Below are 4,680 nucleotides of genomic sequence, written 5' to 3'. Positions count from 1 at the left end.
TTATCTGTGATTATCGGACTTAGGCTGTGTTTCCGTTCATTCTTCTATGTCATTATTATGGTGTTCGGCTGATAGTTATTGTTTTCCTTCCTTATTGTAATTACCGTATTAATTGCCACTTCGCGTAGTCTTTATGTAGATATCATACTCTGTTGTTTCTATACTTATACTTGTTCAGGTTATTTAGTCCAGTAGGAGTCTTGACTATTCCTCGTCACTACTCCACTGAGGTTAGTCTTGATACTTGCTGGGTACCGCCGTGGTGTACTCATACTACACTTCTGTACATTGTTTTGTACAGATCCAGGTATTTCAAAGTCAGTTGATCATTAGCTAGGTGTGCGGACTTGTTGGTGTGGAGACTCAAGGTAAACTTGTTGCTGCGTTCGCAGGCTTCGGAGTCACCTTCCTATTTTGTATTCACATTGTTTTATCTATATCCAAATAGTTGTATTTTGAAATTTGTAGCAAACTCTGTAGAGCTTATGACTTGTACTACTGGTTTTGGGAATTGTAAATTTTATAGAGATTTCCATTTTCAAAAATTGTTACATTTTATTTAATTATTGTTGTTATTAAGTAAATATTAGGCTTACCTAGTCCCTAAGACTAGGTGCCATCACGATACCCAACAGAGGGAAAATTGGGTCGTGACAAGTTGGTATCAAAGCCCTAGGTTCATAGGTACTACGAGTCATAAGCGAGTTTAGTAGAGTCTTGAGGATCGGTACGGAGACGTCTGTACTTATCTTCGAGAGGCTACGGAACTATTAAGACAGTTTCACTTCCTTCATTCCTATCGTGCGAGTTCATTGGTCTCAAAGTTTAAACTTTTATCATTCCATTATCTCACAGATGGTGAGGACACGAGCTGCAGTTGCTGATGACGTTACCCCCGGAGCAGATGTTGCTAGGGGTAGAGGTAGAGGCCGACGAGGAGCACGTGTCACAGCTAGGGAACCTACCAGAGCAACAGTTGAGGAGCCGCTAGTAGTTCCAGTTGAGGGGCAGGTACCGGAGGCGCCTGCTGTTACCCTAGGACTTCAGGAGACCTTAGCACAGTTCTTGAGCATGTTTGGTATATTGGCTCAGGCGGCGTTGATTCCGGTTGTACCAGCTATTTCACTGACCTGGGGAGGAGCTAAGACTCCCAAAGCCCACACTCCAGAGCAGCGAGTTCATGTTGGTCAGGTTCCAGGTGTCATGGCGACACAGCCTGTGGTCCCAGTTCAGCCTGTGGTTAGGGAAGCAGGATCTGAGGAAGAACAACTTAGACTTAAGAGGTGAAAAAAGTACCACCCTCCTACCTTCAATGGATTGGCGACAGATGATGCCCAGGGTTTTCTGGAGGAGTGTCACCGCATTCTCCGTAATATGGGTATTGTGGAGACGTGCGAGGTTGCTTTTACTACGTTCCAGCTCAAGGGAGCGGCTTATCAGTGGTGGCGGGTGTATGAGTTGGGTAGCCCGGCCAAGTCAGCTTCACTTACATGGGTTCAGTTTTCAGAGATGTTCCTGAGAGACTTTGTACCTTAGTCCCTTCGAGATGCATGGCACGCGGAGTTTGAGCAGCTGCGCCAAGGCACTTTGTTAGTATCAGAGTATGCCGTTAGATTTAGTGATTTGGCCAGACATGCACCTGCTTTGGTCGCTACAGTTAGAGAGCGTGTCCGTAGATTCATTGAGGGGCTCAGGCATGGCAAACTGAAAATTAAAACTTGAAAACAAATATCTAATAAAAGCTTAACTTAGTCACGTAGCTAATTTCTAAGTCTCCGGCAACGGCGCCAAAAACTTGTTGCGACCAAACACACTCACGCAAGTATACGCGGTCGTCAAGTAATAAAGTGACTAAAAGTCGGATGTCGAACCCACGAGGACTTATGATTAGCTATTAACTAAATTAGACTATCCTAATTATCTAAACAAGAATTAAATCTAAAAATATTTTATTCCAACTAATTAAATAAGAAAAATATAAATAATAAACTTTGAACAGAGAAAGAGCAGATTTTTATGATATCAATGTAATGAAAACGATCTAGGGTTATGGGCTATCTAACAATCCTATTGTATTCTTCAATTGAATTGACCGACTAATTTATCTAGCTTATTGGTTGACAGGGTTAATATTGCTCATAAGAATCTGTCAAGTTCTTACTCGCCTATTCAAGCTAACCTAACGCCTATATGTCTATGGAGTTAGAATCAACAAGAACGCATTTATAATTCCTGTAAATCAACCAAGCAAGGCAATTAGGTATATGTCTATCCTAACCACGAATCCGTTCCCCGATGCCCGAGTTCAAGAACTTGCCCTACTCAATCCTATATGCAATATAGAATTCCCACTTTCGAGTTCAATTCTAGATTCGTAGATAATATTCAATTGGTGATCAAGCAATTAAATAATTAAGTGCAAGATTGAATAAATAAACTAATATGATAAATCAAGAAGTCAAAATCAATATCCGAATAACAATAGTCATGAAAGAACCACAACCCTAGAACGTGGAGTTTAGCTCCACATAGACATGGTAGTCAAACAACAAATCATATAAAGAAACATAAAAATTACTAAGTTTGGTAGGAGAAAGATGAAACTTGATGAATTCCGGCCTCCACAGCTTTGTCGTGGCTTTTTCCCTCTTCCCAATATGTTAGATGACCTAAAAGAGGCGTTTTTGGCTTATATATTGCGTACCAAAGTCGTGGGCCAAAGTTCTCCTATTTCTAATCCAAATCAGCTTCAGGGATTGATGCTAGGGTGGATGCGTCGCATCCACCTCGTCCTCCACTTCTCAGCTTCGGATGCTACAGTGGATGCTTCGCATCCAGCTTCACTTCTACTTCCCAGTTTCGCACGCGATGGCGGACGCTATGGCCCAACTTCACTGCTAAGGTTGCATGCAGGATGATGTTTTCCTAGTTTGGATGCGACGCATCCAACCCTTCTTCCTCTGGCTAAACCACCTTTTCTTCATATTTTGCACTCCAAACACCTTAAATCGTCACACATAACTTAATTAGTCATAAAACCAATAATTAAACCATGTTGGGCATTTTAAAGATTGAATAACATCAAAAAGTGGTTAAAACATGGGCAAAGTAACATCAACACATATCGAAATATGCCAAACATCACTACCCCACACTTAAACCTTTGTTCGTCCTCGAACAAACCATCCTATAGTAGACGAAACAAAATTGAGCTCTTATCATTCAAAGCACACTGCACCTCTGACCGTGGTTATTTGCAACCATTAGGCTCTAGGCTATGCATCACATACCCTTCGCTTTACTTAAGCCATTCTTTTAAAAATATTCGAACAAAGACAACATGCTCACAACAATCCTAACCTCAAAAACCGACTCAATGTCACTATGCACTCATGGCTTGAACACCCAACATCATAGAGAAGTCTAATAACGTTACCTATCCCTCGTGAAACCATGTGCCCTCACAACAAGAACAAAAGAGCGAGTAGAATCAATCCACACATTCGAATATCATGCTCACAAAGAAAATCGCTCACTCTCACAAAAGAAGTCACATGCATGTAGTTGGTACCATATGCCTGCCCTTAATGTAAATCTCTACTAATGTAAGCTCGCTCGATCTAAAATCAATTAGGACTTTTTCATGGTTGTAATGTGGGCTAAGGGAAAGGTAGGATATATTTTAGGAATAGTGACTCACCCTCCTAAGCACTTTAATACATCACAAAATTACTTTAAGCGCAAATTCTTCAACACCACTTCAATTTCACAAATAATATCACCCCAACAATATTTCCTCTTTCTTTAAGCACTACTTTAATTCATACCCACTAGCAAGAACAAGACAACAATTTATTCCTCTATATTTTTCTTTCTTCTTTTTTTTTTCTCTTTTTTTTCAATTTCCGCTAGTGGTGTATTATTTTACAAAATAAGTGTACCCTTCTTTCTTTCATTGGTTCTACTCAAAAGTCACCCCACACTTAGTCCCTTCTTACTTCTTTTAGCGCTCATCTAACAATTAAAGTGCTTTAAGAGGTAAAAGGATCAAAACAATGTCAATTAAGAATAAAAAGGGTATAGGCTTGTAATGTGGGTACCAAATAAAAGGTCTACAGGCTCAAAAGGTTTAACTAGGGATAGATTTTATTTGTGATAAGCAATAAGCTCAAAAAGATCAAAGAAAGCCTAAAATCATTTTTCAAACCGAGCATCACCTAAAATTTCGCTTCAACTCACATACCGGGCAAGTTCTAGACACAAGTACAATACATGGACAACACACAAAAACTCACCACTCATGGCACATGACTCGCTAAGGACGGTCACATTCCGACTCTCAAACAATGCAAGTATTCACGGAGCCACGAGATATTAAGCATTAAGCGCAAAGTGAACACAAGTCAAGAAAATGAGAAATAGGCGCCACAAAACATGCTATCCATTTTAACAAGGCATCATCAATAATTTCAAAGTGAGAAGGGAAGATATTACATATGTAAAAGCCTAAATATGCCATTATCAACCAAGTCAAGGTCACCTAGGTTCATCATTCTTCCTCCTTTTATTCCCTACATTCCTACTCTACTCTAAAAAGAAAACAAAATTACCCGGTTCAAACTACATCCCATGGAAAAGAACCGAGGCACAAAGAAAAACCACAGGGGATTATTACTACCT

The sequence above is a fragment of the Nicotiana tabacum genome, chromosome 2 (genome assembly GCF_000715075.1).
Source record: "Nicotiana tabacum cultivar K326 chromosome 2, ASM71507v2, whole genome shotgun sequence".
NCBI classification, from domain to species: domain Eukaryota; kingdom Viridiplantae; phylum Streptophyta; class Magnoliopsida; order Solanales; family Solanaceae; genus Nicotiana; species Nicotiana tabacum.
The sequence above is the reverse complement of the archived record's forward strand: the minus strand, read 5'-3'. Positions refer to the sequence as shown.